Consider the following 18374-nt stretch of genomic DNA (forward strand, 5'->3'; position numbering starts at 1 on the left):
AATTTACATGATCTAGTGGTAATTCACTAGAGGTATAACAAAACAGTGGTTTGCGATACAATACGTTTTATGATACTGTGGGTGGGATACGATTCGTATCCCGAAAAAGTACTCATAATTCATAACTTGATATTCTCTCTTTTTGCAAGTGAATCACACCCTGGATTTTTTTTTCTAAAATTCAAGAGACCAAAGAAGGGATATTCTGAGGCAGAAACACATAATAGGCTAGAGGGCACTGCGAATGTTATGCTATTTATAGCCAACCAGGATAAGCTAGAGAATCTGCACAAGCTGGTTGTTGCTAGTTATTATTCACATGTTTTTACACCAAAATAACTTGTAATGTATCATATGTATCGCGATACAGGGGATTTAAATCGTGGGCCTCATACTGGGATACAATACTGTATCGCCATATCGATACACAACCATAATTCATTATTAGCAGGGATTATTATATACACATGTCTGCATCCACACAAATCAACTAATCCCCATTCGGAATGCAGGTTTTGTAACAACCCCAACATCCTGACCATAACTGCCCCTCTCGCCTGGCTAGTGGCACGAGGCCAATCTCACAGGCTGATCTAAGCTGGTATTGATCAACAAGCCTGTGTAGCTATGTATAGCAGCCAGATCATTGTGCAACAGTATGTAACTAGCATGATGTACCCAAGAGAGGCATAAGGATAGCCCACCTTCTTTACATTAAGACACACATGTGCAAGAGAGCGATATGATGATAGGGTGTATGAAAAATAGGGATCAGTGTCCGAAATAACTGAATTATTTCAACACTGGTATGCATGGTCAGGATGCCATCGTATCGCGATATCAATGATTTTTTTAACGTCAGTGCTGTATTGATGTAAATAACTTAGTGCCACAGAATCATTTGAACTTAACATTACCATGGTTGAGATGGAAAATGAAAAGGCAGAAAATTCAATTTTAAACTATGGATCAGTCTTGTTCATATTTACCATTATATTGATTAATGGCTGCTTGACATAGGTAATTTATTTCTGTACACATTCAGAAAACGTAATTTATTATTATTTGATATATCATGATAATTTTCAGCATGTTGAGCTGATATATCAATACAAACATATCCAATTAATAACAGCCTGAATGAAGGTCACAGGTATTTACAGTTGATGGTGGATACGAGATTACATGTCATTGATTAGTAACACTTTAAAAGCTTACAAGAAGGATTTAACTGGAAAGTTCTGGGAAGGAAAATATGTCAATAATTCAATTCAGTGTGCAAGGCACAATGCTCCCTCAGAATAACAAAGGTCAAAACAGAAAATAAAACCAGAACGTTGACATACTCATCATAACAATCCATTATGTACTATGGCTTTGTTTCTAGTAACCTTAAGTTTACTCTTGGTTTGTGAATTCCGAAATACATTCACTGTCTAGCGTTAAAAAACAAGGGACCCTGGTTCCTTCACCGGTTGCTCTCATAGAATTTGAATCAAAGAACCCCAATATTCTTACCCGTAAACTATGACAAGAACCACTTGATATAATTTTATACACTATCAATATGGTCAATCTAACAACACAATCTTCTTCGTGTTTTTGTAAAACCAGTGTGTTTGTATCCATATTTATCACAGTATATGTCCAACATTTTGTCCAAAGAGCAAGAAAATTCACCCAGTTACTGATAAACACATCAACAATGACGGGATCAACAAGTCTCCTCAAGCAGCCACTAAATCTTGTAATTCCTGTTCTAAACTCCCCCCATTTTTCTCAGTTCACTGTAGATGATGTAGCAGAGGTATAGAGGTCAAAACTCTGAGGATGCATTATTTATATCCCCTACCAATAAAAATACACATGGCAGAGATGGTGAACCATAACAAGACTAGCTCATCAACAAACTAATATAAACCGTCATATAAGACACCATGAATTTGAACACTGGCTCCTGGCACAGATAGGGACTGTCATAATTTGAACGTTTTCTATTTGTTTAAACCTATACACATAGGTCGTGAAAATACCCACACAACTTTCTCAAGTAAATCCACACAGTCTCTCAGCTATCCATGAAGTTCACATTCCTGCTTCAGTTTCCACAAGTAAATCCATACATCAGATCACAGGACACAGGAACGGATGACTTTCCTACACAGGCAGGATGGAGGAGAGGCCATCACAACTCACCGAGATCCTCCCCACACAAACAAGTGACGCAGAAACCAACCCCAGCATCATCACTACATCACTCCCAGCCCAGACGAGTTGAGGAGTTGTGTAGATCGGAAACACTATCTACGTAACATTCCACCAGTGCTACAGGCTTGCAGTCTCCACAACAAGCAGAGCTTGCCGCAGTGTCGATCTTCCTATTATATCATTACAGTCTCGCTGGGGCTGTTGTTATCCTGCTGGTCAGTTCCAGGTCTAAACCCTTACCATGGACAGATCTGAAGACAATCCAAATTAGGTTTTCCACTTCCTGAATTGAGAATGCTGACCTTGCAGATTCTCACCGTGTCTGTTCAAATGCTGGTCAGCTGGTGACGAGACTGGCAAAGTTGATGATAACTCAATTCAGTTTAACCTCAGCTTCGGATGCTTCCACACTGCAGTGTTGGGAATATTGGGAAGCTTGTCACTCCAGCATTTTGATCCTAGACACAGATAACACTGGAATAAACATAGGAGATTTCCCCACTTCTTGACAAATTGCCTTTCAGTACTGATGTGTCCGAGGAATGAGGCAGCTGATCAGCTTCATGTCATGGGTGATTAGTCTGAGAGGCACTCCCCCCTCATTTCATGTTCTGATTAAGGGTCAGGTTAAAGTGTCCTGCTTGATGCATTTATTTAGCTGGGGTCTCCCCGCTCCAAGCTTTGAAATCTATAACTTAAACAATGTCTGGTGTTATACACGCTATACCTCAGCTATTCCTGGCAATGGCTGGCCTATGTTCTCACATTCTCATTTCACTTCCCTCACGTCTGTCTCACATGGGTTCCACATGATATGAAGTTTCATCAAATGGTAACATTAGAACTTGCATCACACTTGTTATTGGAGTCAGGTCAGTGAAATAGGCTAATTCAACAAAAGAGTGAGTGAGTGCGAATGGTTTTATGCCGCTTTTAGCAATATTCCAGCAATATCACAGCAGGGGACACCAGAAATGGGCTTTACAAACTGTACCAATGTCGGGAATCGAACCAGGGTCTTCGGCGTGATGAGCGAACGCTTTAACCACTAGGCTATCCGAGTGAGTGAGTGAGTGAGATATTATGACACTTTTAGCAATATTGCAGCAAGAGACGCTAGAACATGTAGAATGGGATTAACACAATATACCCATGTGGGGTAGTCTGTCATTTTGACAGACACTGAAACAAATACATCCAATACAGACCTACAATAAAAACATCCATCCATAGGCATCCATACTCCAGACAATATAATGTCAGTTGTCAAGCACATAGTGTTATGATAACAGAACATGCAAAATGAACATGAATATTGAAAAATATCTGTTTATTGGCCAAAAAATGACTGACATGATTTAAAGTGGCGTACCGATGCTGATAATTGTTGTTTTTGTGTTTAGCCTCCCATTTTCAACTTTCAATTCTTCATCATGTTCATATCAAGGGGGGCCGTGAAGACACCGGGGTAGAATAGGTCTTCAGCAACCCATACTTGCCGTAAAAGGTGACTATGCTTGTTGTAAAAGGCGACTAACAGGATCGGGTGGTCAGGCTAGCTGACTTGGTTGATGCATGTCATCGATCCCAATTGCGTGGATCTACGCTCATGATATTAATCACTGGATTGTCTAGTCCAGACACGATTATTTACAGACCGCCGTCATATAGCTGGAATATTGCTGAGAGCAGCGTTAAACAACAAACCAACCAAAAATCAAATCAAGGGTGATGGCAAGTGAAATCTTGCTAATTTGCAACAGGGAGCACAGAACATCTCCTGTCCATATTGGAAAAAATCTGCCATTTTTTCTTACAAAGTGAAGCCTGCACAGCCAGTTACCCTCACGAATGTTGTAATTATGGTGGTCAGCTGTGCCCCTTCCACACATGCTGCACACTGCTGATGTTATATATGGTCTGCTGGTACAGGTCATTGATCAGATTCAGTCTGTTCATCACAACGTCAGTAAACACATTCTATAATGCATGAACACATTGCATAACAAGGACATGATGGTGGATGCCTGATGAAAAAAAAATAATTTAGAGTTGACCACTTTGATAAAAATAATTGTTTCCGAAAATGCTTGAAAAAATAATTTGTACTTGGGTTTTACACAGAAAAAATCATTCACTGGATGTTCCGAAAAAAATGTTGTGGGTCAAGAAAGTATTGTCATCCAATCAAATAGCATAAACCAATACTCATGATGTCAATCACTGGATTGTCTGATCCAGACCTATTATTTTCAGACCTCCACCATAAAGCTGGGATCTTGCTGAAGGCGGTGTTAAACAAGAAACAAACAAGTCTGACATGTACCACATGTAATCAGCTCATAAGAAGTATGAAGGAGTTGCTAAAGATCTCAATCATTGTAATAAAACAATATCAAATTGGTTGGTTGGTTGGTTGGTTTGTTGTTTAACGCCGCACTCAGCAATATTCCAGCTATATGACGGCGGTCTGTAAATAATCAAGTCTGGACTAGACAATCCAGTGATTAATGTAATGAGCATCGATCCACGCAATTGGGATCGATAACATGCATCAACCAAGTCAGCGAGTCTGACCACCCGATCCTGTTAGTCGCGTTTTACGACAAGCATAGTCACCTTTTACGGCAAGCATCTGTTGCTAAAGACCTGTTCTACCCCGGAATCAATAGCATAAATCATATTTCTAAGCTTATAAGTCTTCATAATAACTTTCCTTTAGAAACATTGTTGGCAACAGACAAAGGGCATCAAAGTTGGCCCAAAATTAGAAAAAAAATTCAACTCATAATGATTACATTTGAATTGATAGGCGACTCATTTTAATGACATATCTATTTCGGTACCAGCCCAGCATCACCTGAGTCCCCTCTTCCACACCAGATGCAGCAGGAGGTCTGGTAATGGTGGAATGCTATCAACTATTCATCCAGTTGTCCGATCAATTCCCATCTGAGATGCACCATATGGACGGCATGTACAAGGTCAGGTGTTTAGCATGCCACTGATTTCTGATGAGGGAACCTCATATCTCATTTATACCTTCCTGCCATGAATGAAGTGATGGTCAATGCTTCATGTTACAGATGCATACTGTACTGCCATGATCACCACTGCAGGGGCAGGAAGAACTAAAAGCAGTCATAATATGCAAGTACAAATAGTTCAGTTTTGTTTGTTGTTTATGCCACCCACTAAGGGCTGGGATGAGTCCAAATTTACTACCCGGGTACCCACCCCGCTATTACCCAACCCTACCCGGATACCCGCTACAGGTCTCAAGAGTTTGGTACAAAATGTCCGATTGGAAATACCGTAATAAGCGCCCCGCTCTAATAAGCGCCCACGGCGATATTTGCTAATATATTGGCAAGTGAACAATCCCAATTAGCACCCCTTATGATTGATCAATGTACACAAGACTTATTTACTTGCATATAATACGCACTCGTGTGCTATATTCACCCTTAATTATGGGCAATTAAATTCTTGAAAAATATATCTGTCGTATATAAACATTTCAGGCTGTCAGCATAAAACACAATATTTATCTTTCAACTACATTTTTTCACCAAAATAATATTCTAATAAGAGCCCCCTATTTCTAATTTTGAGAGCACCCTGGGGGCTTATTACATCGAATATGGTATATTGAAACTTACGAATTGTTTAGGGCCCTGAAATACCATAGGGCCCCACAGTTAATATGAGAGTAAAGTATGGTTCTTGAATCAGGATCGGAAACGAAAACAGGCAGGGGGCAAGGGAAAGATGAAGAAGCGTTGGAAGTGTGGATGGATGGAAGGACAGAAGGAAGAAGGGTGGGAGGGAAGTATGGAGGGATGACGCTGGTTTGTATATCAACACCCCAACCACCCTGCTACCCAACTTGAAAGAAAACATGTGAAAATATCATAACACATATCCATGAACTCAATAACAATTTATTGTTTCTCGTTCATTAAGTTATCCCCCAGACAGAGTATAAATAATGTACCTACCAGCTACAGGGCTGCTGTGGTTGGCAGCTGGGTAAACAGCCTGTCCAATAGAGAGCCCTATAGTAAACCAGCAAACTGATTACACCCACTTCCTGGGTCAGGAACTCTACCCTGTACTTCATTACTCTGCTGCCCCTAGCTGATTCAGGTGTATGATTATCAACAATCAGCCACTTCCTGGCAGCTTCTTGGGAGAAATCTTTAATCTGTTTGATACAAGCCTTTACCATTAACAGGATTCATAGACAAAAATGCCAATAACCATCATATCTTGTGGTATATTACTTGTGTATGTCACATACCTCTGACCTTTTATCTATCCAACTGTTTGACAGCTTTTGATCATGAAGATGATATTTACCAGGATTAGTTATTTATTTTGATTTTCACTAGGCCACAAAAATGATCTCATCAGGAAGGACTAAGCTCCATATATCTTCTATTCCTTACATATTCTATATAAATTCCATTCCTTACATATTCCTTGTATATTCCTTGCATATTCCTTATATATTCCATTCCTTATATATTCCTTTCCTTACATATTCCTTATATATTCCTTTCCTTACATATTCCTTATATATTCCTTTCCTTACATATTCCTTATATATTCTATTCCTTATATATTCCTTATATATTCCATTTCTTATATATTCCATTCCTTATATATTCCTTATAGATTCCATTCCTTATATATTCCCTATAAATTCCATTCCTTAAATATTCCATTCCTCATACATTCCTTGCATATTCCTTACATATTCCTTCTATCATGTGTCTATATTCCATAAATATTCCATATAGATTCCATTCTTTATATATTTCTTTTATTTCCCTTATATATTCCATTCCTTATATATAGATATAGATATTCTCTATATATTCCATTCCTTGTATATTCCTTACATATTCCTTATACCCTGTTATACATTCCATTTCTTATATATTCAATTCCTTATATATTCTTCATATATCTTATATAATCTATTCCTTATAAATTCCATTCCTTGTATATCCCCTTACATATTCCCAATATATTTCATTCTTTATATTTTCCTTATATTTTCCTTACATATTCCATTCCTTATATATTCCTTACATATTCCTTATATCTTTCATTTCTTATATATCCGATTCCTCTCTCTTTTAATACAACAATGGAAGTTCTGTAATTCAGCAGCATGTACATAAAGATCATTCAACCTCATTCAACCTCCAGCACTTAAACTGACACTCAACAACTTGAAAAAGAACCTTTTCATTTAACTCTTAGAATTAAAATCTGTCTGACATGACAGAAAGAAAGGCTGCTTGTAGTCCAGGCTATGTATGTTGTGCACACAGTTGTCAAATGTACAGCCTAATTAGGAAGAAGAGTGCTTCACTCCAGAGAATCAATACTACCCTGATCAACAGCCATTAAATCCTGATCACCAGTCTTGAACATTGAGGGTGCAAGGGTGGCCAGTCGTCTAAGGCGCCGTGATTTGCTGTGCAGAGTTGCGTCCATTGGGCACGCCAGAAACCTATGATTGAGGATTAGAATCCAAGTTCGCCCTGATTATGTTTCTAGGTTTGTCAGCACCATACCTGTGCTCGTGGGTTTCACCGAAGCGGTAAACGTCCGAGACCTGCATCACTTCGGGCTTTCCTCCCACATTAAGCTGACACGCCGTGATATAAGTGTAATACTGTTAAAAGCGGCATAAACCCAACTCTCTCACTCACTCACTCACTCGAACATTGAGCCACAAGACTGTAGCTCACCTGCATAATGATGACATTCTGTAAACAAGTTTTAGAGCCACCATAGCTGGGATCATTTATCATGTGATTCTGATTTATACAGAATTTCAGCTACCAAAGCCTTGAATTTTCAGAGGAGATGTTGAAAGTATGCCAACACAAGAAAAGTGGGGATATGTGAAGGTTAAAGGTTGCAGCATGATCAGAAATCAAGAAGTTCCAAAATACTTTATCATAGGCTATTTCACTGATCAAGTACTTGATGCATATTAAATTTCATTTTCTTGATAATAAAACAAGCAGAAATGGTTGAGTAATGGGCAACTGTCCTTTTCAATATGGCTGCCATGATCACCATGTCTAACCTTCCTTGGATCATATACACAAAGTTTCAACTTCATAGATTATCTGAGACAGGAATCGAACCTGTAACCTCGTGTTAAGTTTTGTAACCCACTGTTTTCCCACTGAGCCACCAGGGCAGGTGATGAAAGAATGTTCAATTTTAGTTGTCATGACTTAGTTTTGTCTATGCTGCATGTGTTTCTTCTCTCGCATGCTTTGTTTGCATTCTTTTTATACTGCGATATACTCAATGTTTTCTTATTCTTTTCTGTCATTTCTTGCCTTTAGATGGTTTATAAGTGAGATAAAGCAAGACTCCAGGTTATGGTCGAGGAAGTAAGAGTAGACCTGGGCAATAGGGTATCGGCAACGTAATACCAAGGAGTGGAAATGTATACTGAACTAAACCAGAGAAGTCTGGACAATGCAAACGAGTGGCTGAAAGCATGAGTAACAATCCATGTTATAAGGGTACGCCATCATGCATAGATGCCAACCCTAATTTGAAGTATTCAGAGAGGTAAAAAAGTGTGATTTCATGGAGAAAAAAATCATGTTAACAGTACCATGATGCAGGTTCTCGTTTCGATATTTGTGTTAGGCCCGAACGTTGAAAGTCTACAAGCCAGAATATGACACAACACCACAAAAGTTTGAAATTATTTGACATTTCAATCCCTGAAACTGTCACCATAGCAGCACAAATTATACATCAATCACTGATAAAAACATAAAAAGTTATGTCATCACTTGAAGATGTTAAACATCTAATCAGTCTCATTATTTTGCTTTGTAAAGTCATGCAAACATTTCTTCACATGTTCTATGACAGAAACTGATAAACATTGACACAGCTGATACCAAGGAATTATCTCTGCAGTTTATCTATTGATACAAGGCATCACAAAGTTGTCATTTCACCGTTCATGGATTATACACTGCAGCTTAAAGGGCACATATTAATCACCTTCAATGGCTCAGGTTGAAGTTTGTTTGTTTGACACGCTGTACTTATAAGTTCTCTATGTTCAGCGTTAGAAATTGTCACTAGTCCTATAGTCCTTGCCAAACTGCCCAATGGTAAAGGTATTATAAAGACTAGTAGAAATTTGCCTTTTTTAAGGGTTTTGCTATAAGTTATCATTTTAAGGACCAGTGAACGAAAACTGTTGGTTTCTAACCCTGTGTTTAAAATTTTTGGCAAGCAGATTAGGTCTGCCTTTTTTTAAGTCAGGGGCAACTCCTCTACTTACACAAGCCAAAAACATATTCAGTGAGTCTGTTAAACCAGAACTAGGACATTAAATGTTCCAATATTAACAATAACATGATATTTTTCATTATCATATAATGGGTAGGTTTCTCGGCAGGATAAAGCCACAGATAAAAACAATATCCGTTGGGGTCATATGCGGATAGAGATGCAAATATCAAAGGTCAAGTAGGGACTACTTTCACTGTTTATAAACAAACATGGCGTCGCCCTCGTCATTCGGCGATCGAGTCAGAATTAATCATTGGGAATCTGGATAAACTACAGGGATAATTGCTATCATTATCAAACAAACAGTCTAATATAATGAACTGTGTCTAACTGTGACATAGCTAATGCATTTTATAAGTTTTGGCAACTTTGGAGATATAAATTTCGAAACAATTTTGCGAGGGCACGAGGCCTAGCCAAGCGGGATCAGTAGCCAAAAACATATTCAGCGAATCTGTTAAACCAGATCTAGGACATTAAATGTTCCAATATTAACAATAACATGATATTTTTCAATATACTTAATGTTGTTATTTTTTTCTTCAATATGGTTCAAAAGTAGCATGAAAGGCAAAAATATCAAGGTAACAGTTTTAGGGCATCCCTTGATTAAAATAATAGCTGCAAACCTCAAGGATGCTAGAACCCCTTTATTACCAACACTTTTGAACTTGGATACTAGGGAATTCAGAATAATTTTATTATTCACATTTAAGAAATTATTGTCAATCATGTCAATTGTAATTTGAGAAGACATGGTAGATATTATATTTTAACATTTACATTTCAGGGTTAGAAATTGTTTTATATTTACCATAATCCGGAAACATGACCTGCTACAGAGTTGCATCAGTTTAAAGTTGATTGAGTGGGTGTTTTAACACCGCTTTTAACAGCATTCCAGTCATATCACGGCGTGTCAGCATAATGTGGGAGGAAAGCCTTAGACATTTACTACTTCAGTGAAACCCACGAGCACGGGTATGGTGTTGACAAACCTAGAAACATAACTGGGGCAAACTGGGATACTTTGCCTCGGATTAACATGAATACCCCACTCATACACAGTATACTGACTCCGAGCCGACCAGTCCTTGTATTAGCCCCTTAATGCCGAGCGCCAGACAGGGTAACAACAAGTACCATCTTTTAACTTCTTTTGGTATGACCCGACAGGGATTCAAACGCTGGACCTTCCGCTCTCCGGGCAGATGCTCTACCACTAGACCACGGAGGCGGCCAACTAGGTGCGGGCTTGGGACTAGTAGAATACATTGCAGACAGAACCAGTAGTCTGAAATGAACAGCTAGTTGGAACTTGTGTTAACCAATGGAGGCTAGACAAAATGTTATTAATCTTTAGATTTAGATTTAGAGTGAGTGTGGTTTTACGCCGCTTTTAGCAATATTCCAGCAATATCACGTCGGGGGACACCAGAAATGGGCTTCACACATTGTACCTATGTCGGGAAACGAACCTAGGTCTTTGGCGTGACGAGCGAAGGCTTTAACAACAAGGTTACCCAACTGCCCTCTTTGGATCTATAAAAAGATATGACAGGATATCTAAAAAGTACCCAGATGAAATGGAATTCAATTCTATTTAATTTCCTTAAATGGAGCTGGTATCAAAAAACCTGTCAATAATGAAACCTGTCATATTAAAAGACATTTCACGATGAATCAGAAATTGTCTGATTAATCTGTATGTGATTATGCTTCAGCATGAATGCACTGAACATGCCAGAAACAACTTCTGGTTTCCTTCACAGTGATAACATCATTCACCCAGGTCAAAAATTAACATTACAAAACAACAAAACGCTATGAATTAATTTTTCATTGAGCAGGATGTACCAGCTAACCTATGTGAAGATATAAGAGCATGTCCTAATGGCTGTCGCCAGTTAGGTAAGCCAGTGGTAATAGCATTACATCGCAGATTATGATTGCAGCCTGCGCCAAAATACCTTTATGACTACTAGCCCGAACTTGGAACTTAGCATTATTTCGAGGAGCTTTTAGTGTTATTATAGGGACTATTACCATATTCGATGTAATAAGCGCCCCGCTCTAATAAGCGCCCACGGCGATATTTGCTAATATATTGGCTAGTGAACAATCCCAATCAGCACCCCTTCCGATTGATTAATGTACACAAGACTTATTTATTCGCGTATATGCTCACATAATTATGGGCAATTAAATTCTGGAAAAGCATATGTCGTACATAAACATTTCAGGCTGTCAGCATAAACCACGAAATTTATCTTTCAACTCAACATTTTTTACCACCAAAATAATATTCTAATTTTGAGAGCGCCCTGGGTGCATATTACGTTGAATATGGTAGTAGCTGAGCTTACTAGACGGAAACAGAATTTTACTGGACTAAGGCTTTTGACTAGTGGCTGAGATTCAATATTGGGATGGAATACGCGATTTTTATTTCCCACTTGGATATCAGGTGTGAAGCCCATTCTATAATGACTGAAAATTGTAGTGGTAAAACCATACTTTCGAAAAGGCCATACATTATTTATTTTTCATTTCACGGGCCTGCTGCCGAGACTGAAAAAGCAGCCAGACTAAGAAATATGTTAAATATAAATATTTATTTTTTTATTATGTATTTCATGTCTACATCACTATCAGTGATTCAAGAGGCCAACTGCAGTTTTAACTCTTCGGCAAAATGACTTTCTTATAAATAAATAAATGACTGACACATATTTTTATTTTTATTTTGACCGACCTTGTTTGGAAATGCTGAAATTAATCCATGAAACATATGATTAAAAAAGTGTGGCCTAAGCTTGTTAGCTGCTAAAACAAAACATTGGGTTTCATTATTGCATGGATCCAGTCCTTTTATTCATGCTTATGTGAGTGATTATATAAATGTCAGACTTGGAGATACACATTGGCCACGCTTCATATTTTCCAGGCTAACACTGAAGCTAGTGTTAATTGGTTCACATTTAACATGTTTAACATGCTCAATACATGGTGACATTAAACATCTTAAATCACTTGTTCACTAACTCTCCATGAACACTAGAGAGATCAGCCGAATAGGAATAACGATGTGTCTAATCTGGATGTAACCATGGCAACCTTATTACATCATATTATAAATTCATATTATAAATTCATACTTCAATGGTATCTTTAACATGTTAAACACACAATCTCTCAATAAGTTGAATTTTTATTCAAGTATCGTCATGATACACCAATGTATCACAAATTCAGACCTATACACGACGTACCAAGTCAATTATCGATTCCTGTTTTAATTATTTTGCAATAATCCTGCCTGATAACTACATTTGCTGGTAAAACCTAACACTAATCTGAAAACGTAATGATAAATCGGATTGTATTACAAAATTCCTTCAAGCCAAAGTTAACCAGTCATGCGAGGAAAACACACTGAATGGAACATGGTTGTTACCTTGGCAACATAGAACATAGAATCTCACTAAAATAACGGCGCAAATTTCGTATTGTTTACTCAATATTTATCTGTTAAGTAGAGGAGAGTGGTATTGCTGGTAAATGGGCATACCACAATATGAAATACTAATGAATATGTATCGTAATTCGTTATAAAATACTGGTATATTACGCTTTTCAAAATCATACATATTTTCATTTTGTTTGGCAAAGTTTATACAAGTGACAAGAAGAATCAAAATTATGATAAACAGACATTAGTAACTGATTTCTGTGATCGAAGAAGTGAAACTATTCATGACCAGCTTCCTGCATATAATGTGTCTATTACGCATGCATTGTGATCATAGCAACCTCTAACAAAATGGTGGATAATTACAAAGTTCAGGTTCATAACAAATTACAGATGTAAGAACGCATGCAATATATTGTGGTAGGTATTGCATTCCTGAATCACAAAAAGTCACCCAACACCCATCACCAGTACAACAGGTGACGTATCGAGACACAGAGGGCTGAGAGGATACACCACCTGTGCTGTCTGATATGTATCACGATACCTTCTCCACGATCCTATACGTATCACGATACTTGTATGTGCTCTTATTTGTGGTGCGTAAGCCATCTTTTTCTACCTGGCACACTGATGATTTACAGTTGGCAGTGTGAAGTATAGCACAAAAAATGAAAATATTTATGTTTTCACTATTAACTTGTACTACTGATTAGTGTTTAGTTGAACAGTTATTAAATCAAGCATTTAAGGTCAGAATCGATATTTTTAACTTAGTGTGTGACTGTGATCGATACTTGTATAGAGAAGGGAAAAATCGCGACAACCAGTGTATCATCCAACCACTAGTGACAGCCCTACTTTCAAGATTTTGTTTTTGTTTTTGTTTTTTAATGCTGCTATTAGCAATATTCCAACTCTATGAAGGCAGAATATAAATATTTGTGACTGGGCTGGACGATCCAGTGATTGATATCATGAGCAAAGATCCAGAGACTGAGCCTAACCAACATATCCATTTAATCACCTCTTACGACCAGCATGGCTATTGAATGTAATATTACCTCAATACTTGCATTTCTTCCTTTGTTATTAAAATCAGCTGCCTTAATATCGACTCAAATATTTTCTTTAATTCACAGGAAAGAACTATGATGTTTGAATCCATCTGTAACACTCTTGATATGAAAGAGTTTGGAACACTTAGGTCTAAAGAGGACTGTTTTATAATGAAAATCCTCCTTGAAGGTATGCCATCTTCTTTGAATTGGTAACTCAATGGTTTAAAAGAAAAATCTACTGAGTGTACATTCATAGCTAAATTATTAATAAACTGTCTGTTCCTTGAAATTAGTCCTTCCAAAGTTCAGCCCACTAAATAGGACTGTTCTATTCTAGCTATGCGTATTGTCTCATTCAATCCCTTCCTTCACTATCTATGGTAACCGACCCGAGAAGATCCGATGTAGAATTGGTCTACAGCAAACCATGCTTGCCGTAAAAGGCAACTATGCTTGTCGTAAGAGGCGACTAACAGGATCAGGTGGTCAGGCTCGCTGACTTGGTTGATGCATGTCATCAATCCCAATTGCGTGGATCGATGCTCATGATATTAATCACTGGATTGTCTCGTCCAGACTCGATTATTTACAGACCGCCGTCATATAGCTGGAATATTGCTGAGTGCGGCGTTAAACAACAAACCAATCAATCAAAAGTCTATGGTAACCAACTGGCTGGCTGACTGACCAATGCCTGTCTGACGAATGGGAGATAACCAATTGGTACATCTCCTTGGGATAGAGTTTCAAGAATACACGAGAAAAAAAATAATCCCTAACATTTAACATGGCTGGATGACGCAGCTTCAGAACGTCCTAACAGCTGAAAATTCCAAACACAGATTTACAGCTTATCAGTCTGAAGGCCATCAAATATGGCGGGTTGTCATCGGAGACCGACCTCAACTCAGTTCTGACTTGATAACATTGTTCAACATGTTCAATGGCCACTTTCCTGTTGTTTTGTTTGTCCTGCAAACTGACACTGTTTTGGGAAGTGCAAATTGGGATCTAAGGCTTTCACAATACCTCCAATACCTCCACACATTAGAGACCTTTAAAGATTTATCTTAAATCTGTTAATGACTTGACTTCTTGACTTCTGCATCTCATGGACACAGGGTGTCATTATTTGGAAAATTAAGTATCGATATATCGACTCAAATATATCACGACTTATATTGATTAGCAAAAAAATTACCGTATTCGACGTAATAAACGTCCCGCTCTAATAAGCGCCCACGTTGAGATTTGCTAATATATTGGCTGGTGAACAATCCCAATTTGCACCCCTTCCGACCCCTATTCGCATATAATACACACCGCTTCCTCCCCATATTCGCGTATAATACGCACTCGTGTGTAATATGCGACCTCTATTATTGCCAATTAAATTCTGGAAAAATAGATCTGTCATACATAAACATTTCAGGCTGTCAGCATAAAACACAATATTTATCTTTCAACTACATTTTTTCACCAAAATAATATTCTAATAAGAACCCCCCATTTCTAATTTTGAGAGGGCCCTGGGTGCTTATTACGTCGAATACGGTAGTTATTCTGTATGTGTATAGATACAAATTATCTATCTAGACCTGCAATTAATCAATTAAATGCTAAATATGTACTAGGCTGATTCATTAAATGTTTAAAACCGAATATCCGGCCATTCATTGTCTATCTTGACCATGGCAGTCTTAATATATGTAACTATTTCTGTGGCAGTGAATTATTAAATTAGTTTGTTTGTTATTTAACGCCGCACTCAGCAATATTCCAGCTAAATGACAGTGGTCTGTATAATATTCAAGTCTGGACCAGACAATCCAGTGATTGACATCATGGGCATTGATCCAAACAACTGGGATAGGATGACATGCATCAACCAAGTCAGCAAGCCTGACCACCGGATCCCGTTAATCGCCTCTTACGATAAGCATAGTTGCCTTTTGGGCAAGCATGGGTTGCTGAAGAATTATTCTTCCCTTGATCTTCACAGGTCTATTAATATAGTAACGATATTCATAAATTTGTATCAATATAGTATTGACCCAAAAATTTCATCAATACATTGATATCGCTACATATGGTAACTTCCCTTTACAACATCCAAGCTTTATATATAACTCCTCATGCATGATATAACAGGGATGAGTGAGTGAGTGAGTTTGATTTTACGCCGCTTTTAGCAATATTCCAGCAATATCACGGCGGGGGACACCAGAAATGGGTGTTCGACATTGTATCCATATCAGGAATCGAACCCAGGTCTTCGGCGCAACGAACGAATGCTTTAACCAATGGGCTACCCGATCGCCCTATAGCAGGGATGAACTTGGCCACTAGTCCATTAGTGAGTGAGTGAGTGAGTATGGTTGTACGCCCCTTTTAGCAATATTCCACCAGTATCACGACAGGGGACACACATTGGGCGAAATGGGCTTCACACATTGTATCCACGTCGGGAATCGAACTCGGGTCTTCGGCGTGACGAGCGAACACTTTAACCACTAGGCTACTCGACCGCCCCACTAGTTCATTAGTCTGAGACCAGTGAAAATCCAGAGGACGACATGTTTTCTCCCCACATCTAGCTGATATACGTAAGTCTGACCGTTGCTGAATTGAGTTGTAGACTAGTTGGCTATGACCAATGGTGTCTACCCAAGTACAGAACACTATTTGTTCCAATACACATCATATCATGGTATAGTGACCATGATAAGATTTATGAAAATATTCAAATGGTATTTGCAGGTGAGGCGAAATGGGGTTTCACGTAGTGTCCAAGATTATTGCACTTATAGAGCAACGTGCATGCATGTGTGTGTGTATGTGTGTGTGGCTGCTTGTACTAGTCCGTACTGATGCCAATTTCATAGTGCTAGCCCACTGAGATACCATGCCGCAGTTTAACATGAATACCCCACTCAGACACAGTCTACTGATTCCAAGCCAACCAGTCATTGTTTTAGCTCATTAATGCCGAATGCCAGACAGGGTAACAATAAGTACCATCTTTTAACGTCTTTTGCTATGACGCGGCCCGGGGATCCACTCTCCGGACAGACGGACGCTCTACCACTACACCATAGAGGCGGTCAGATTGTATTTGTAAGCAGTACACTGCTTGGATAAAAAAATACCTAGTGCTTTGCCATCACCATATCACCAATATTAACTCTTAATATTATCCTGATTAAGAAAATGCCAGGAAATTATTTCACGTTAGGAAAATTACTGAAAAGATAAATGGCACGAACATCAAGTAATTAATTCAAACCTAATACGGAGATAGTTAGTCATGACTTCTGTATACACAGTACTACTAATTGCTATGGTATTAGGCCAAATCAGGAATATATTACATGTTTCATACAGGAAAATGTCTGAGTGATAAATAGGACAAATATCAAGCAATCAATTCAAACGTATTGATAGATTCATGTGGACATCCGCAGAATACTGGAAACCTATCAGCCATGTTTAGTAACATTCAAAATTAGAAAATGTCCTGCCAGGCTAGTTTTAGCTAAAAATGATGTAAGTAATGTTAAAACCAACTATAACTAGTTAAGGGTAGTTTGTAGACTAACATCTAGTCTCTGAAATGAACATATCGTACAGAAAAAAACAGTTGTTCAGTTATCTTAATAAAAATATAATAAGAAGGAGCCCAGTGACTCTCTTACTGCAGTGATCTAGACTTGCCAAACATCATAGACTTGCATGGGCTGTATTTGATATATATTTGTATCAGGGTCCTGTAAGACAGACAAGCTAGTTTATAATCCTGGCCCACTAAGATAGCATTCTGCAGTGTAACATGAATACCCCGCTCGGACATGGAATACTGACACAGAGCAGACGAGTCCTTGGTTTATCCCTTACCAACAAGTACCATATTTTAGGGGGAAACGATACAGTTGTCATGCAACGATATGATACATAATATGTTTTCTTCTGTATCGATAAAAGACGATACACTTGCTAAAATATATTACTTACTACTCATGAACATTAACAAGCTCTTACTTTGTTTATTTTGCTTATTGGAAAACCAGTTTTAATTTTTGGATGTGGTTTTAGCCGACATTATACAGTTTGCATTTAATGACTTTAAAGCACAGAAATATTTGTCAATTAGCATGCTTAGGATGATACCATATTCAACATAATAAGCACCCCGCTCTAATTTGCGCCCATATTTGCTAATATATTGAATAGCTAGTGAACAATCCTAATTAGCACCCCTTCCAATTGATCAATGTACA

At 38.1% G+C, this 18374-nt stretch overlaps 1 protein-coding gene across 2 annotated transcripts in view; it reads right to left on the reverse strand.

Annotated features, from left to right (window-relative positions):
• LOC139464948 (nostrin-like) overlaps window positions 1–18374 on the reverse strand; it is a 93089-nt gene that overhangs the window by 72543 nt on the left and 2172 nt on the right. The window contains exon 1 of one of the 2 annotated variants that reach the window (XM_071246576.1): window positions 2038–2258. The exons of the other annotated variant lie outside the window; for it this stretch is intronic. The gene's annotated coding sequence lies outside the window, so the exon portion shown is untranslated. Of the gene's footprint in view, window positions 1–2037; window positions 2259–18374 lie in introns of those variants that run through there. 2 annotated transcript variants of the gene reach the window in all.

Source organism: Haliotis cracherodii, unplaced genomic scaffold (assembly GCF_022045235.1).
Source record: "Haliotis cracherodii isolate W230 unplaced genomic scaffold, xgHalCrac1.p SCAF_17, whole genome shotgun sequence".
Classification (NCBI taxonomy): domain Eukaryota; kingdom Metazoa; phylum Mollusca; class Gastropoda; order Lepetellida; family Haliotidae; genus Haliotis; species Haliotis cracherodii.